Source organism: Lactuca serriola, chromosome 8, assembly GCF_051521515.1.
Source record: "Lactuca serriola cultivar US96UC23 chromosome 8, Lser_US96UC23_V15, whole genome shotgun sequence".
NCBI lineage: Eukaryota > Viridiplantae > Streptophyta > Magnoliopsida > Asterales > Asteraceae > Lactuca > Lactuca serriola.
Genome location: NC_136415.1, coordinates 32,385,446 through 32,406,071, shown reverse-complemented (window position 1 = coordinate 32,406,071; position 20,626 = coordinate 32,385,446).

Genomic DNA, 20,626 nt, shown 5'->3' with positions numbered 1-20,626 from the left:
ACTTCTCGTTCCTCGGTCTAATTTTCTTTTTCTTGTTTGTATTTTGAGTAAGCTTTCCATAATAGAAGATTCAACAAGATTATTATTTAGCTAATAAAATTATTTATTATTTTTATTGTTATTTAATTTATTATTTATCAAAAACTTTAATTTGCTCCAAAAACATGATGTTGCAACTACACTCCTCTTAGGACAATCCTGATAGGTCATGAGCACTACATCATTCCTATGGTGTACATGAAAACCCTAAAGCTTTGGATCTAGTTTTTCTAATGAACATGCAATAATCATCCAAAGCCATAAACCCTAGATCTATCATACTATGAACCGAATTAAGGGTTTAGAAATTACCTTTGATTGTCATGTAGTAATAATAATCTATTCCTTCTTGTAATTGGATTTAGAAAGCTTAGTGTCACAAATGTCACACCTCTAATGACTCACAAACACCAAGAGCAAGAGGATAAAGAAAGAGAAGAGGAGAGGCACCCAAAAATCGTCTAGAAACCCTAAGGAATCAGTTAGCCACGTTTTGGTGCCCTAGGGGTCCTATTAGGGTTATCTAACAAGGAAACCCTATTTTGACTGCTTAGGCTCTAAGCAGCCCATAGACTCCCTCCTTAGAGGCCTTGGACGATTTCTAATGGGTTTCCCCATAGAAGTCGTCCACTCCTTTAATGTGGAGTCCATTAGCCCAATATTCAACTATCACATAATTGATAGTTCTAGTCCCTTAAGTTTAATTAATCTCTTTTAGCCACAAAATTAATTCTTAATTAATTATTGACTAGTATTAATTAAACAATATGATTTCTCCTTTAATATATTATTCTCATCGTATATTAATAAATCATAATTAATCCTCTCTCTCCATAATTAATCCTATCAAGTTGCGTTGGTGAAGACAACCCAAAAGGACCATGCACCATCGGGTCAAGTACATACCAAAATAGTTATGGACTTAGACACTAATCCAACAAATCCCGTCATCGAAATTGTTGGATCCAAAAGAGCCGCAAGATCTTCTTTTCATCTCTCACTCTGTCTCTCATTTAAGGTTGGGCCATATTAACCACTTTTACTTCACAAGAACCAAATTAATCATCTTTCTTCTTAATTTCTTGACTTTTCAGTCAATAATCTCCTCTGGTTCTTCAATAAGGCATTTGTTCTCATCCATACGAACTTCTTATAATGGTAAAATTCTACATTTCCACTGACCACTTCCTCAAGCAGCACACATGAAATACATTATAAATCACATTAAACTCTTTCAGTAGCTCCAATCTATATGTTTGTTTTCCAATCTAATCCAAAACATTCAATGGAAAAATTCTACATTTTCCACCAACTACTTCCTCAAATAGCACTCATGACAATACATTATAAATCACATCAAACTCTTGAGGTAACTATAATCTATAAACATGTTTTCTAATCCACTCTAAAATATTAAATACCATGATATATCTAGGATTAAGCTTTATTCTCATCCCAAAATGAATCCATCTTCCCATGGTGACACTTTCAACGACACTTGATCACCTACTCTAAATGTCATCAGACAGTTCTAAAGGTTTACATCTTTTACCTTCTAAGTTGTTTCATGAATCGGACTTGGCCCCATAAATGTTTTCTCACCTGCTTGTAACCAACAAGATAGTGATATGCACATTTGTCTATCCAATGCCAAATATGGTGTCGTTTTAATTATCGAATGATAGTGGTAAGAAAAATCAATCAAAGGAAGATGCTTAATCCAAACTGCATGAAATCTCTAACACACACGCTCTCAACACATCTTCTAAGTTTGAATTATCCTTTCACTTTAACCATCTGTGTTGGGGATGGTAAGTAGTACTCATACTTAGATTTGTAATTCTTCTTGCATGCTCTTAAAAAATGTAAGGTGAAACAATTGTCTATATCAAACCCAATACATAATGAGATGTCATGCCTCCTCACCACATCTTTCACATATAACTTTGTAAACTTTTCCATGGACATATTTCTCTTGTTGCGAGGAAAAGTGCACTCTTGGTTAATTTGTCCACAACCACACATATCATGTCATAACCCTTCTTGGTATTTGACAATTTTGTTACAAAATCTATGCTGATTTGTCTCACTTTCATTGTGATACATCAAGTAGCTCTAAATCACCATAATGGTGTTAGTGATTGATTTGACTAAAGAACAAGTCAAACTACCACTAATGTACTTTTCTATATCAATCTTCATTGTTAGCCACCAATAAAATGTATTTAAATCCAAAGTACATTTTAGTGCTTCCAGGATGCACTAAATATTTTGCTTTATGAACTTTGTCAAGCAACATCTTCGTTACACTCCCAAACATGGGAACCCACAAAATCGTCCTTGAATGGTTTTCACTCCATCTGAATTTTGCTCAAAAATTACTAGTCTTCCTAATTTTTCCTTCTTCACATTCTCTTTCTTTGTTGCATTTAATTAGGCTTCTTTCGATACTTCCATAATCGAATATATCACTCAATTCCTTAAAGCTTTCATACATCTTATTTCTTCAATTTCCTTCCTACTCAAGGCATGTGTTATTATATTTGATACACCGGGATGGTAAGCAATCTTGCACACATAATCCTTGAACAATTCTAGCCATAATATTTGTCTCATGTTTAAGTCTTTCCGACTAAACAAATATTGCAAAATCTTATGAGTTGTGTACAACTTACATTTTTTTTCCATACAAGTAGCGTCTCCATATCTTCAAATCATGAATTACAAATTCTAATTCCAGTTCATGAGTATGATAGTTCAGTTCATGCACCGTTAACTACACAAATGCATAAGCTATCATTTTACCCTTTTGGGTAAGGTCACAATCCAAAGCAATATTAAATGCATCACTGTACATTGCAAAATCTCTTGTTCCTTATAGTAACGTGAGAATGGGTTACACATATAACTTTTTCTTCAACTCTTCAAATGATTTCTCATGAAGATTAGTCCAAACACATTTCATATGTGTGTATATATATATATATATATATATATATATATATATATATATATATATATATACTAGGTACGTCTTCGGCCCGTGCTAAGCACGACCCATGAAGGGTAGATTGGGTATTTGTTATAACGTGCGACAATAAAAAAGAGTATAATGTTAGAAATAAACAGGTTTTCAATATAGAATGACCAAATAAGAAAACGAAAAAAAAAGTACAATGTTGTAATACACATATAAATGTAAATCTATGCATTGTTATTTCCCAAACGGATTTTTAGGTCTAGCATACATGGGCAAAGTATATAGCTAGAGAAGATCCTCATGAATTATATACAATGTTTTGACTGCTTGAAGTTACTATTACATTGAATCTGAAAACCCAAGTTTCATAATCAAAATACTTTCAAGGAGAAGACTTTTTCGTTCGAGCTCTAAGTTTATTGTTTGCCACTCTAATAGTAAAACTTATCAAAACCATAGTCCAATGAACTTTTGCTGAACTTAAAGTATAGCTGATTATTATAGCAACCCACTATCACCGTAATGCAACGAAACACCTTTGACTTTTGTTTTCTTTTTTTCTCCACATTCTTATTTTTCAGGTGCAAGGTATGAAAATCATGAAAGCATCCTTTATGAACACATAAGTTATGCATCAATATGTATACTTACAGGTGAGAGGTAAACATACCACATTGCTTATATTAATGGTGACAATATTGTAAAAGAACTTCATCAATTATTATGAAAACTGCAGTACTTAGTAGACGAATGATTGTAGAGAAGTTTTTTGGATATTTGTGAAATGTCTAAAATACACTTCAAATGAGAAAATAAGGAAATCTATAGATATATACTTGTCCAGACTCAACGGCCTTTACAAGAAATGCATAATTAGCAAAAGAATGGTATGTTTGTACAACATATAAAGCAGAAGCCATGGCCATCGTAGTGTGCAGTAGCACAAGTTCTATTTAAAGATGTATACCCATTGTACTGACAAAAGCTAAATGCATGTGGAGGAATCTTGCAAACCCAAATCAGTGCTACCAGTTTTTTGAAACAGTTGGTAAGGGAAAAAGACAATAATTGATTTAAGATTTCATAATTATAAAATAAATATTAAAGAAACAATGAGTTTGACAAATTGTGGTTATAATAAAAAAGATAAATTCACTTTCTCAGCAAAGCGCACATCACTTTCTTTGTGATGTTGTTAGGGCGACATAACGATAAGTTATTCGACCTGATTTATTTGCAACTAAACAAATAATATTAATTTTTCAAATAAAATTACATCTACTAAGGGGTTGTTTCTTTTTTATTTAATGAGCTTGATAGGTTAAGTCCATAAGATTTGTTTTTTCTATTCGCCATTTAGTTTCGTATGGATAAATAATGTTTATACAAAGAAAATGTTGTACAAACAAAAACTATTTGTTTCCATGCAAATGATGTGTATGAAAAAGAGTAGGTGACCATTTTACCCTTCTGATAAGAAGCAATTAAAAAAAATGAGAAAACAACACCTAAGAATCATAAACAAGTAAAAGAATTATGTTGTGAGTTGTGACCTAGTCTCACTATTCGTGTATTGGTTTTTTTACACAAAACTTTCCATCCAACGATATTTTTGGACAAATTTACCCTTTGACGAAGTTATTTGTCTTGGCTTTTATTTATTGTAGAATCCTACTTTTTTATTCGAGCATTAAACTTGAATGAATCTAGCAATATTATTTCTCATTATTTTAATAACAGCCTGGAAATAATTTTATGTTGTGCCTTCTGTACTTACCTATAAACCAGAGAACTCTCATAAGCTATATGATTTTGACCTACAAATCCAAGTCAGCAACCAATTGATATAATGCCTTGCTGGGAATAGAAAGCAAGTGAAAAAAACTTATTTGCTTTGTATTATACCAAGTAAAATTCCTAATTTTTTCACTAAAAATAAAGAAATCGCATGAGTGGACAAAGCACAATCCCATTACTGATACAAAATAGCACAACATGAACCCCAAGAAATCAATTCCATAATTCACGAAGCAAAAGATCCTATAAACATTATGGAAAGACCTTTCATTTCTATTTACCTTCTAAAATCAAACTTACCAAAGTAGAGTTCAAGACATACCTTATATATTTCAGAATTGATTAATCTGCAACAACAACTGATTATTTAACAGAGAAACTGATCATCATCATTTCATCTTCTGAGAAAATCGGAAGTAAATTAAAATAACTTACAATCCAAAGCCTCTTGTAGCGTCTGCATCTATTAGAAACTGAAACAAGGTTTTATAAAAATCTGCAAAGAGCGAGATGAAAGAAGATTAATCATGTAACGACTGAAGACTGACAGACTGGAGTTTGGATAAATTAATATAAGAAAGAAGGTAGCGATAAATGGGGATAACAGGAGAAGGGATAAGCCATTACAGGTTTTATATTGAAATTACTTTCATTTCACTCCATAATCAATCAAACCACCGACAGTAGTTGGAATCTTCAGAAATCATATACACCTTAATCAATCCCAAAAATAAATTGTGTAGAGGAATAATATTACATACCATTAAAGGTCTGATGAGTTGGATTGAGATCAACACAGAGCATCATCAGGGGCGTACTAACCAGTTCTGCAAAAAAGAACTCAAATTTATTAAGAAGCCTACTTTACGAAAAAAAAGTTGGAGAGGATATCGAGCTCTGTTGAAGCGCTTTCTAGAGAGAGAAAGGAGAAAAATAATAAAACACATGAGGACATGAGGTGTGAGTTATGAGAATGAAACGGAACGAGCATGGAAATAGAGAAAAGGGGAATGTGGGAGAGATAATGGAGGGAAGAAAAAGCTTGGAAGACAAGGTGGTAGTGGAATAAACTATATATGCGATTATTGGTCCAGAGAGGCGGTGGTCGACTGGTCACTGGTCGACGTCTAAGGAAATGAATGCACGTGGCCAGATAAACGATGTCGTTTTCCAACAACCCACATCTTTAACCCAAACATGAACCACCAGGTACCGGCTAAAGACCCGACCCACTTTTCCATCTTTCCCTCTTTGAAAAAAACAATGGATCCAAATTCTCCTTGTTATGACGTGTCCTCCATTCTAAAATTCCTAAAAAAATCCTCAAAATTCCACAAAAAAACAAGCATAATTCCTCAAGAAACCTTTCACCCCCACTTTCCTCAAACTTTAAAAGGTAGGGTTCATAACATAAAAATCCCGTGTGTGTACTGATCAAGCCGACGCCTTTCCGCGATCCTCACTAGTACCTGAAACACATAACATAAAACACTGTAAGCACAAAGCTTAGTGAGTTCCCCAAAATACCACATATAGCACATATTAACCACTCGAGGCTATAACTCTGTGGGTCCGTGCACCCAAACTCTGTGAACCCTCAGGTTCTAACTCTGTAAACATGCACAACAAAAATCACATAGAATAATGCAGTGCAACACATAACACATATATAGCATACAAACACTGTATCACATAACTCTAGTTACCTACTCAAGGTAAAGTATAGTGAGAAGACTCACCTCGGATATCTCAATAAATCTCTAACTCGGTAAACTCTGGTCTAGCCCCTGCCTAATCACATGAAATAAATACTCTTATTAATACAACCCTTAGGGCTAGGCTAATCTCTTCCTCTCAATACATCCTCTAGGAAGGGTAAAAGACTATCCTACCCTTCCGATGACTCTAAGGTCCAAACATTGACTAACCCTAATAGTCAATGAAGTCAACGGTCAACCTTGACCAAACTTGCCAAGTGCACGGCTGTGACTCGGCGAGTCCACACGTGTTCTTCACTCTCCTAGTCCTCATTTGACTCACTGAGTCAACCTCAACTCTGCAAATCATCACTGATCACAATCTGTGAAATGTCCCGACCCAACTCGCCGAGTCCGACTCCTGACTCGGCGAGTACCATCGTGCACTCTGTCCTCTAGATTCCCTCTGACTCACCGAGTCGCTTCCCCAACTCAGTGAGTCACCAACTGTGTGATTATTGGGAAAACCCTCGTCCTACTCGCCGAGTCGGCTATTGGACTCGGCGAGTTCATGCCATGCTCAAGCTGAATTGACCTTTTGAGGTCAGATCCGCTTCACTAAACCATAGATCCAGCTTCCCAAAGCATTATAATCACGTAAAGCTAACATCTTGGTGCTCATGCAAAGGCTCAAAGGCCTTATATGAAGATATGGCCTCTAAAATGACATCCTAAGTTCATAACCTCCATTAATACCCATAAAGCTCGAGGGAAAAGGGTCTCTGGACCTCTTTGGGTCTAGATCTACAGCACCAACACGAGAAGGGACCAATTACTCCATATAACCATCCTCTAATGGGGCTAAAAAGCCCTAACTCTAAGAAATACACCATAAACTGAAGAAGGGTCAAATGAATACCTCAAAATGAAGTCTCTGAGCCCTGGAATCACTGGATTAGCACCCTCTTCAGCCTCCTCTTGTCTTGGTCCTCTTCTATTTGCAAAAACACCAACAAAGATCAAGAAATGACTCCTTTTCCTCTCACAAACGCTCTAGCTCACTTAGGGTTTCTCTCTGGGGTCTGGTAGCCGCAAATGATGGCCATAAGGCCCTTTAAATAGGCCCCAAACCCGAGGAATTAGGGTTTCATTAAACAACGTGGACTCGCCGAGTCCAGCCGTCCACCCGGATAATGATTCGCGTCTCTACTCGGTGAGTCTACGCATTAACTCGCCGAGTTCTTCCACAAAACTTGAAATTCAACGAATAAATATAATACCTAAAATTCCGGATGTTACAATTGTCCCCCACTTGAATCAGACTTTGCCCTCGAAGTCTCATCCCTGAAATAGCTCTGGATGCTGCTCACGCATCTCCCGATCTGGCTCCCAAGTCAACTCGGATCCTCTCCAATGTTGCCATTGAACCTACACCAGAGGCACCTCCTTGTTCCTCAGAACCTTGATCTTCCGATCCACAATCGCAACTGGCCTCTCCACATAGTTCAGGCTCGCATCCACCTGAATGTCCTCTAACGGCACTACCGTTGACTCATCGGCTATACACTTCCTCAGTTGAGACACGTGGAAGGTATTATGAATCCGCTCCAACTTCGCAGGTAGCTCCAAGCGATACGCTACTTTTCCCACCCTCGCGATCACTTTGAACGACCCAATATATCAGGGCCATAGCTTGCCCCTCTTCCTGAATCGAATCACTCCTTTCCAAGGAGATACTTTCAGGAGAACATAATCACCGACCTAGAACTCAAGCTCGGATCATCGCCTATCCGCATAACTCTTCCGGCGACTCTGTGCGGTTGACAATCTCTGCCTGACCAGCTGAATCTGGTCTGTCGCCTGAAGCACAATCTCCGTGCTACCCATCACTCGTTGCCCTACCTCTCCCCAACAAATGGGAGTCCGACACCTCCTCCCATACAACAGCTCTAAGGGTGGCATACCAATGCTCGAATGATGGTTGTTGTTGTAGGAGAACTCCGCTAAGGACAAATATGTGTCCCAACTTCTGCCAAAATCCAACACACATGCTCGGAGCATGTCCTCGAGCGTCTGAATCGTCCGCTCACTCTGACCGTCGGTCTGTGGGTGGTATGCGGTACTAAAATGCAGCCTCGATGCGTACGCGATCACATGCCCCCTCTGCATCAACACCGCGCCCAACTCAGATATCGATGCGTCACAATACACCACGAAGTCCTCCATCCCCTCTGGAAGAGCCAACATCGGGGCTTCGCACAATCTCTGGCGAAGAGTCTCAAATGAGGCCTGCTGCTCTGGGCCCCAACTGAACACCACACCCTTCCGGGTCAACCTGGTGAGAGGAACAGCAATCTTGGAGAAATCCCTGATGAACCTCCGATAATAGCCGACCAACCCTAGAAAACTCCTGATGATTTTGGCACCTCCCAACTCATCACCGCCTCGATCTTGGCTGGATCGACCAAAATCCCCTTTTGGTTAACGAGGTGACCAAGAAACTGCACCTCTCGTAACCAAAAATCACACTTGGAGAATTTGGCGTAAAGCCTCTCCGATCTCAGCATGCTGAGGATCTCTCGCAAATGCTCCTCATGCTGCTCCCTAGACTTCGAATACACCAAAATGTCGTCAATGAACACAATCACTGATCGATCCAACATCGGTCTGCATACCCTGTTCATGAGATCCATGAACGCTACAGGCGCATTGGTGAGCCCGAATGGCATCACCACGAACTCGTAATGCCCATAACGAGTCCTGAATGCGGTCTTCTGGATATCCTCCTCGCGCACCCTCATCTGAAGATATCCAGATCTCAGATCAATCTTGGAAAACCAAGATGCTCCCTGCAGCTGATCAAACAAATCGTCGATCATCGGCAAAGGATAATGGTTCTTGACCGTTAACTTATTCAGCTCTCGATAATCTATGCACATTCGGTGCGAACCATCCTTTTTCTTCACAAAAAGGATCGGTGCTCCACACGACGAGCTGCTCGGCCATATAAACCCCTTCCCCAGCAGCTCTTGAAGCTGCGAGGATAACTCCTGCATCTCTGGAGGTGCAAGGCGATAGGGCGCCTTGACAATAGGTGCTGCCCCTGGAACCAAATCAATGCGAAACTCAACCTGCCTCTCGGGAGGCACACCCGGTAACTCCTCGGGAAAAACATCTGGGAATTCACGCACTATCGGGACCTCCTCAACCATACTCGGTCTCTCTGCACCAACTCTCGTATCCAACACATACGCTACAAAACCACTACAGCCCTGTTGTAGACTCTGCCTCGCTCTAGCAGCCGAACAAAACGCTGAATCGGGACGGGTACCCTCGTCGTACACCGTAAGAACTCCCCCACTTGGGTCTCGAATAGTCACCAGCTACCGCTCGCCGTCGATATCTGCCCCAAATCTGCTCAACCAATCCATGCCTACGATGACACAGACGTCCCCCATCGCAATCGGGACCAAATCAATAGGAAACTCTACACCGAAAATCTCGAGTACATATCCTCGAATCACCTCCGTGGCATACACTGCTCTCTCGTCGGCGATGGAGACTCTCAGAGGTCGACTCAACGCCTCTCGACTAATACTGATGTGTTGACTACAAGCCAACGATATAAAAGATCGACTCGCACCCGAGTCAAATAACACCAAAGCAGGTACATAACTCACAAGAAAAGTACCTATGCATATCATAATATAAGCACAAAATTGATGGGTTTTGGCTATAAGAACATCCTATGTGCTCATACAAACCCTAATTCTTGGATCTAGGTTTCTCTATTGTACATGCAAGTTATCCAAGACTATAAACCCTAGATCTAGAACATGACAATCAATATAACATATAATTAGGGTTTAGATCATACCTTGATTGTTATGTAGCAATAACAATCCCAATTCCTCCTTGTATTGACTTTAGAAAGCTTAGAGTCACAAATGTCACTCCTCTAATGGTTCACAAACACCAATAGCAAGAGGATGAAGAGGATAGAGGAAGGAGGCTGCCCTAAAACGTGTGAAACCCTAGAAGGATGCTTAGCCACGTTTTTGGGTCATAAGGGTCATGTATATATAGGAGGCTATTAGGGTTATCTAACAAGGAAACCCTAATTTGGATGCTTAAGCCCTAAGCAACCCATGGATCCCTTTCCTTAAGGCCTTGGACGATCTCTTATGGGCTTCCCCATAGAATTCGTCCACTCCTTAATATAAGGCAATCCATGGCACAAATTACAATTATCTTATAATTACAATTCCAGTCCTTTAAGTTTAATTAATCTCTTTTAGTCACAAAACTAATTATCAATTAATTCTTGACTAATATTAATTAACCAATATGATTTCTCCTTTAATATATTATTCTCATAATATATTAATAAATCATATTTAATCCTTTCTCTCCATAATTCATCCTATTAAGTTGTTTTGGTGAAGGCAACCCAAAAGGACCATGCACCATCGGTTCAAGTACATACCAAAATAGTTATGGACTTAGACACTAATCCAACAGTCTCCCACTTGGATAAGTCTAATAACTATTATGCGTATGACTTCAGATCCTGATCTGCAATCGTAGCTTTCTAAACCCGCTGTCAACTCTGATCCTATCAGATATGCATGTCCTTTAGATAAGGGATCATATATTCCTCCATTCTGGATATCATATGAGACATGATTTCAAATCATTCTCTTTGTACTATATCTCAACTTCCGATTTATGATGACTGACTAGTTGAACAAATCAAATTAGCCCTAGCTCGGCCGAGCATTTACGTTTGTCATCACTAAATCATCAAGGGGCCCAAAGATATCGCTTTTATCCTACTTTGGATAAAAGGAACGGATAAACTTTGATACAATGCTTGCTTGCACTCACTCACCAAATTACACACAACAATATGTTTTATAACACCAAGTTACTGGTGTGTTTACATATTATCAATGTGCAGCCGATTTGCAAGATACAACTCACACATCTCGGTTTCAAGAATATAAAATGTTATCGTCTCACCAATCACTCGTGATACAATCCATGGAGTGATCCAAGTGAGCGTGGGTTTGATCCAATGCTCAAATTCATATTCATAAGCACTCATGAACGTTGCAGCAAACATTTGCTTATGTCTAATACTCTTTTAGACATTCCGCACACCAATTCATGACAGTCTTCATTCATACCTACTTCCAACATATGAACGATTGTGGCCCGTTCGAATAATTTGACTGTTCTAAACCAATTAAATTATTTAGGAAGTCAAAACATGCAAAGTGAAACACAAGAATAATACTAATCCCATATGGCCTCAACCCTTTGAGCATAAATAAAACACCTTTTATTTATCACCATATCGATTACTCATTATTTTTCGTTTCGGGTAATCAACTTCTTACTTGAATTATTACACTTGTCCCATGCTCTTAGCATGCACACAATGTTTACCTATGGTTCTTACTTTGTGAAATAGATCAAACTGAACACATTTCCAATCATACTCATTTCACAACTCCAAATCCTTTTCCATAAGTGAAAGAATATCAAATTCTTGCCACTTATAGAATATGCTAGATTCTAACATTTTATGCAACGATCCATTTGTAATATCACTGCACCAAAGTCACAAAGACTATTGCCAATGAAATTACAAAGTCCTCTATCGGAGATTGTTACAATACAATTCCTTAGATATGATGTCTCTCACTCAAAGAACATTCCTTTGAACATCCTTTTGCATAAAAGTTTCTAATCTAGACATAGATTTTCAATATTCAATTCCCAATATGGACACATTTCCATATTTTCCATATGACAACTCATTCTTAATAGAATCTTATCTATTCATAATAATGTCGACACGGTCCATCCAATATGGAAACATTTCCATATTTTCCAATAGTATACTTCCAACTACTCACAAGCGACCAATCCTTGGCGAACTTTGGATTGTCCTTTGATAGTTGTTTAATTATTTTAGTCAAAACCAATTCTTGTCCTTTTTCCCTCTAAATGCGCTAGATATTTGGAAAATTTTAGAATGGTCAAATATTATAGCATTTGCAATCGATCCAACACCCGAAGCGTATGGGACACGATGCAAAATCTCTTACATAAAGATTTGATACTTCATCAATCTTCTGCCATAATGTTTTATTTGCTATGTTCTCAAAATTCGACTTGTGAAGAGGAATGTCATAATCATAATCGAAATTTTAAGATCACAATATGTTTCTTTGACTAAGTTATTAACATTCCACAACCTAAGCCTTTAGATTTGAAATGAAGCATAATATTCTCTCCCTTAATTATAGCAAAACAACTTTACAACCCTTACGACTTTGCAAGGTATAACTCTTGTTTTCTATAATTAATATTGCCAACTTGCAATACGTGCCTTAATAATCATACAATCATAACATTTATGCTCCCACTATCATGATGATTATTATAAACATAACACTTATGCTCCCACTAACTTTAACATGTATTCAGAAACAGCTTAACTTTCAGAAAAACAATGCTTATTGAATTTCTTAAGTTCATGTTTCTAATACTTAGTGCTTTGATAATCTTTTATCAAGGCTTCTTGAACTTATACACCTTTGCCTTAGATAGTTCATATGTGTGTCTAAACAATTGCCAAACCTCACAATTCAAATTATGGAAAGGGATACCGTAACCATAATCGAATTCGAGAATACAATTTTACAATCACTATCTTCTTAAAATCTTTCTTAGTGAAAGTATTTCCTCACAATCATTTTCATGAAGGAGGACATCTCATGACACTTAGATTTAAACGGTGTATTTGTTCCTATCCATGTGAATTTGTCAAAACCAAAGTTTACGACAAATTTAAACTCATATGGATCGAACTTTCTTAATCTCGATTTCTTGCCTTATGGTAGCACAGCTGCCCACCATGTCTTCCAAATAGTTAAGCAGCTCACCCTTTCCTATCAATGTACCTTTCATTGATTAAGGTGCCTTGCCTTTTATGCGTTCAAAATGAGAACTCATAGAACTCTCATGCATAATTAACTCAATTGGAACAACACAGAAACAAAATAATGTCAACACGATAGGTTGTAAACCTCAACTCGTGTGCTAGTGATGATCGATAAGGTCTATTTTGATTTGTTCTTGAAACCTTTCAAGACCTTTAAGACTCCCACTGACTCCTTGACATATGAGATTCTCTTGTCAATAACCATTTCTTGACAAACAAATATTCAAGAGTTAGTGTAGCTTTTATCAAAACACTTCATAAATTGATCCTAGTTGGTCTTTGTCTTATCCAAGACATCACAACTTTCCATATTTGATGAATGTTATAAACCTTTTTAATACTTATCACTCAATTTCACAATCTTAACTCTAAGACTTGTTTTGGAACGAAGTATGATTGACTTTTGATTTAACCATTTCTTCAATTATTGATTCCTCTTCCTAGACATACAATTGTACTAAGACTCACTTAGAGGATCAATTGAGATATGGTTCTTAATCATTAAGACCTATCATAGAGCATAAAAGGTACTTTCCCTTCTTCTTAGAATGGAGAAACTTTTATCTTTCTGCCTACTTGATTCTTCTTATTCGTTTGCTATTGATTTAAACCTTTTTTAACCAATTCCGAATTACACTTAATCTTATAAGTATAATCATATTTACTAAATCTTTAGTAAATCATGACGAATATCTTTGTTACTCTTATGGTGGACTTTGATCAACACACAACTTTATGTACTTGATCTCCTAGTCCTTTCACTCGACACTTTGTCAACGAATTAGTCTAATTTCCAAATATGAACTTTCTCATTCATCATGCAACCAAGTTGCGTGATTCCAAATTTCTGTCCAATTGAAACTTGGGCGATGAGAACCTCTCCCAATTTGGTAAATTCTTCGACATTTCCACAAATAACATAATAAGAACCAAATCCATTATTGATAATAATAGAAACATTTAAACATCAATTTTTCATATACGCCATTGCAAGGATAAATAATATAAAATCAAAATTTATTTTATTGTGGAAAAAAAATTGTCCTTACAATGCAATTCAATGAAAAACTATGCTAATACATCTTTCTTAGCAATCTAATTCTAACTCTAAGTAGTAGCTCAAGAATCTAATCTTCGAGAAATGCGATCGAAATCCATTCCTTCACGGTTAGATTTTGCTCACTTCTTCCCTTAAGCTTCCTTTTTTTTCTTCGATCCTACAAAACATCAATTGTAATCTTATCACATTATGTATTAAGAATCTAGAATAGAAGCTTAAAAGAGTTAGTTAATGGATTTTACCTATATTAGATTCATACGTTTAGACTCTCCCATCTCTTAGATCTCTTAGGTAAATGGGGCAGCTTCATCTCCAATGCCCTTTCTCTTGGCAATAAAAGCAAATTGACTCTTTTGGAACATGACATTGAACTACTTCAGACATTGCCTTTCTCTAATGATCAAACTTTTCGATCATAGCATGTCTTTCATTGCCATTGTCTATATCTATAGAGGTCTTGAAGGTAGATTCACCAATCAACTTTGCTTTTCTATTACGCCAAACCATTGCTGATTCAGCAACATTAAGCATATATGTGAGATCTATAAGGGTCACGTTGCGGTTCATCATATAGTACTCTCTTACGAACTCACTATATGAGTTAGGAAGTGACTGAAGAATCCAATCAACAACCATTTTCTCACAGACAACGGATCCCAACATTCTTAACCTATCAATGTGTGACTTCATCCCTAGGACGTGTGCACACACCGACTTTCCTTCTTTATGTTTACTTGCCAAAAGGGTTTGAGTGATCTTGAACTTTTCAAGCCTTTGAACTTGTGGGTTAGGGAGAATAATTGGAGGAGGTGGAGGAAGTGAAGCATGATTTCTTGTTCCTCGATCGAATCATGGAATATCATCTTCATGTGGAATGCTTGTTCCACGGGATTTGGGAAGACCATAGTTGTTGAACTTTGACATCTACAAAACGGGAGAAAACGAATTCAAGTTGGTTGATTGATTGAGTCCTTAGTAAATCACCCAAATGAGATTCTAAGGCTAGGACCCAACACAATATTCTACAACTCGGGAGAGGGATGTCGTAACCCAAATTGCAGAACATTTGAAGGTAAGTGAATGACGATTCACTAATTTTCACCATGAAAAACGAAAAAGGAAATTTAAGTTTTAAATCTATGAAAACTCCTAGATCCTATGAGATTCATTGAACATTTCAATGGCATGTTTAAATCTCAATATGCCCCTCTTGTTTGTGATTGGGATGCCGAGGATCACAAAGTGGGTGTGAATAACCATGCAAACTTACATGGTGCCCTCACATGTTACAATCACCTATTTGATGTGTCGGTAAACCACACACGTTCCACCGAACTATGACAAACATTGAGTCACCCTTTGCTACCTTTCCTTAGAACCATTTAGTGTTTCGGTAAACCACACACGCTCCACTAATGTCTTCGAAAGGGCACAAAGTGTAATTTCATGGAATTGCATCAATTCACTTTTGCCTAAGTAACTAAGATTGGGAATTTAAAAAAAAAATAGTTACTTTAGTAATTCATTATACTTATAATGGAAGGTTTCGTCCTATCCTACCCGTTCGGCTAACGACCCTCCACTAGTCAAGAGTGCGGTGGGTAAGAGTGGATACCCATTCAATCGTCATTTTATAGGCAATTTCCTTAAACACCCCTTATAGACCAGCTTCGTGAATGGGGCCTACTAACGGTAAGACTGACTTTTACTCATACATATATATAATGTTAGACTTTTAATGTTATATATAGTATAGGGTATATTTTACACTTTTAAAATACTAGGTGGTCAAATTTAATAATTATACCTTTAATTCAATTAAATTGTAAACCAAAACTTTTATGGATTTATTAAACCTCTTTTAATTATACACCTTAATTAATTAATAAAACCATAAGGGTGTGATTTGAACTTTTCAAAAACAATACTAGGGTTTTAGAATTTAACATTCCTAAATTAAACCTTTAATCAACTTTTAAATTCCAAAACTTGAGGGCAAGTTTTGAAACCTTTTTCAAAACATTAGGGTTTCAACTATTTAAATTTCAAAACAACAAAACTTTTGAGGTCAAATTTAAACTATAAAACCTAAAGGGGAAAATGTGAAACTTTTCATAACACAAGGATCAAATAACAAATAATCTTAATTAACAATTAATCACATAATTATCCATATTTGATTTATTTAATGATTTCTTGCAAAACAATTTACCAATTTAATCAAAATAATTAATCAATTATCACATAAGGAAACAAATATTTTATTAATTGATAAATATCTTCAATTAGATCAAGAATATAGTCATATATATCAAAAAATCGGATTTATATTGATCTAATATGATAAGGCAAGTATCCTCAAGCAAAAACAACAAGAAATCCCGGTTTTCCCTCATTCTGACCAGCCGACTCGTCGAGTCAGGCATGGACTCGTCGAGTTCAGCATGGACTCGGCGAGTTCATCTAGAAACTCGGCGAGTTCAGCAAGCAGAACCACAAAAAACGAATTTTTCCAACATACAAGGCATCAGTACAATAGAAACCAGTCTAGGCTCTGATACCACTGATGGGTTTTGGCTATAAGAACATCCTATGTGCTCATACAAACCCTAATGCTTGGATCTAGGTTTCTCTATTGTACATGCAAGTTATCCAAGACTATAAACCCTAGATCTAGAATATGATAATCAATATAACATATAATTAGGGTTTAGATCATACCTTGATTGTTATGTAGCAATAACAATCCTAATTCCTCCTTGTATTGACTTTAGAAAGCTTAGAGTCACAAATGTCACTCCTCTAATGGTTCACAAACACCAATAGCAAGAGGATGAAGAGGATAGAGGAAGGAGGTTGCCCTAAAACGTGTGAAACCCTAGAAGGATGCTTAGCCACGTTTTTGGGTCATAAGGGTCATGTATATATAGGAGGCTATTAGGGTTATTTAACAAGGAAACCCTAATTTGGATGCTTAAGCCCTAAGCAACCCATGGATCCCTTTCCTTAAGGCCTTGGACAATTTCCATATGGGTTTCCCCATAGAATTCGTCCACTCCTTAATATAAGGCAATCCATGGCCCAAATTGCAATTATCTTATAATTACAATTCCAGTCCCTTAAGTTTAATTAATCTCTTTTAGTCACAAAACTAATTATCAATTAATTCTTGACTAATATAAATCAACCAATATGATTTCTCTTTTAATATATTATTCTCATAATATATTAATAAATCATATTTAATCATTTATCTCCATAATTCATCCTATCAAGTTGTTTTGGTGAAGGCAACCCAAAAGGACCATGTACCATCGGGTCAAGTACATACCAAAATAGTTATGGACTTAGACACTAATCCAACAAAAATCTCAAACATTAAAATAAATACATGAAAGAATAAATACCAGCCACGACATCGGGCACTGCGCGGACCTCTTCCGCAGTCAGCTGGAAGGCTCTCCCCCGAGTCTTCGGCGTCTCGGTCTTCACCGGCCGACTATCAGAAGCCCTAACAGCAGCAGGGGCAGACCCCTGAGAAGCTCCCTGTGCTAACCCTCGCAGAAAGCGGACACTCGGCCTTTCGGTGTCCAGTCTGGTTGCAGTGGAAACACACTGCAAACCCCTTGGGGCAGTCCTTGGCCATATGCCCCTCCTTGCCACACTTGTAGCAAGATCCAGCTCTACAAACTCCATCATGACCCTTGCCTCACTTTCCATAAGTGCGGCCCTTCTGGCTCCCTGCTCTGGAATCAGCGGGCTTGGCTCGCTTGGCTGCCAGCTGGGACTGTGCCGGTTGCCGATCCTTCCCCTGAGACTCCGCCTCCTTCCTAGCCTGAGTCTCTAGCTCGATCTCCCTCTTCCGGGCATTTGCCTGAAGCTCGGCAAATGTCCGGTACGAGGAGTTCGACACGAACTCCCGAATATCTCTCCTCAAAATACTCAAATAACGGCTCATACGTGCCTGCTCAGTAGACACGTGTTCAGGGCAGAACATCGCCCTCTCATGAAACATCCTGGTAATAACCATAACAGACTCCGTACCCTGCTTGAGGGTCAAAAACTCATGTGCCAATCGATCCCGTTCCACCGAGGGAACGTACTCATCACGAAACATGGTGGTGAACCTCTCCCAGGTCACCGCAGCAAGCTCTGCTGGAGAATAGTGTGTTGTCGCAAACTTCCACCAGTCCTTCGCCCCCGGGCGAAGCTGGTTCAGCGCAAACCGAACCCTCAAGTGCTCCGGGTACGAGCATGTATAGAAACACCCCTTAATGTCAGATACCCATCCCATCGCTGCAATCGGATCCTGCGTCCCATCAAACTCTGGTGGCTTCGTGTTGCTGAACTCCCTGAATAACAACGAGTCACACCCCTGCGGCCTAGCAGCAGCGACGGCTGCGGTGGCCGCTGCAACAGCAGCCTCAGAAAGAGCGGCATAACGCTCGTCAAAAGTCTCAATCAACGTGGTCTTAATAGACCCGAACATCTCTGGTATCTCTGCCCTGATGGCCGCAGCCACCTCCTCATGGATGATCCGGCGGATCTCCTCATCACTAGTCCCGCTGCTCTCTGGCGTATGACGTGTCCTCACCATGATCTACCTCTGAAATACAACATACGATATATTAGAAACACACTCGAGCATACTCGCACTCGATAACTCATCCCTCCTTGATCCCTGGCATCCCGAAGATTCTTACTTGAACTGTACACTGCCCCGGTGTTTTCAGTAGTACGGGCCCAATACTACCGTCCACACTGTACCAATATACACCCCAAGTACTCTATTATGCATAACCCACTCTCTAACAGATCTCTCATAAGCTCCTCACTGCTACCTACTCACTCTCAAGCATCTCATAGCAGCTCACCTCCCCCTAGGCTAAGGCATCACAAATCAGGCCACTCTAGTCCTAACAGGAATACCTAGCCCACTCTAGCACGAGAATACATCATATCAATCTCATAAACATATAACCTAAGGGTATTTTGGGAAATCACCGTTCGGGCGCTGACTGATCGTACACACGACTCTGCTCTACGTTTTCCAAAAATCTTTTACTCTTTTTAGAAACTTGGTTCTCTTTTGAAAATATTTCTCAAATCCTCAGTTTGAGTTCAAATACGCCCGAAGGTGTACTTGAATCCCTCAAACCAAGGCTCTGATACCAACTTGTAACACCGTAAATTTCAAAACAAATTTTCGCGTTTTATAAAAACATAATTCATTCATTATTGATAAAAACATCATTGTTTAAAACTCAATTCATAACATATATCAATCCCAAGATCTCATAACATAAAAATCCCGTGTGTGTACTGATCAAGCCGACGCCTTTCCGCGATCCTCACTAGTACCTGAAACACATAACATAAAACACTGTAAGCACAAAGCTTAGTGAGTTCCCCAAAATACCACATATAGCACATATTAGCCACTCGAGGCTATAACTCTGTAGGTCCGTGCACCCAAACTCTGTGAACCCTCAGGTTCTAACTCTGTAAACATGCACAACAAAAATCACATAGAATAATGCAGTGCAACACATAACACATATATAGCATACAAACACTGTATCACATAACTCTAGTTACCTACTCAAGGTAAAGTATAGTGAGAAGACTCACCTCAGATATCTCAATAAATCTCTAACTCGGTAAACTCTGGTCTAGCCCCTGCCTAATCACATGAAATAAATACTCTTATTAATACAACCCTTAGGGCTAGGCTAATCTCTTCCTCTCAATACATCCTCTAGGAAGGGTAAAAGACTATCCTACCCTTCCGATGACTCTAAGGTCCAAACATTGACTAACCCTAATAGTCAACGAAGTCAACGGTCAACCTTGACCAAACTTGCCAAGTGCACGGCTGTGACTCGGCGAGTCCACACGTGTTCTTCACTCTCCTAGTCCTCATTCGACTCACTGAGTCAACCTCAACTCTGCAAATCATCACTGATCACAATCTGTGAAATGTCCCGACCCAACTCGCCGAGTCCGACTCCTGACTCGACGAGTACCATCGTGCACTC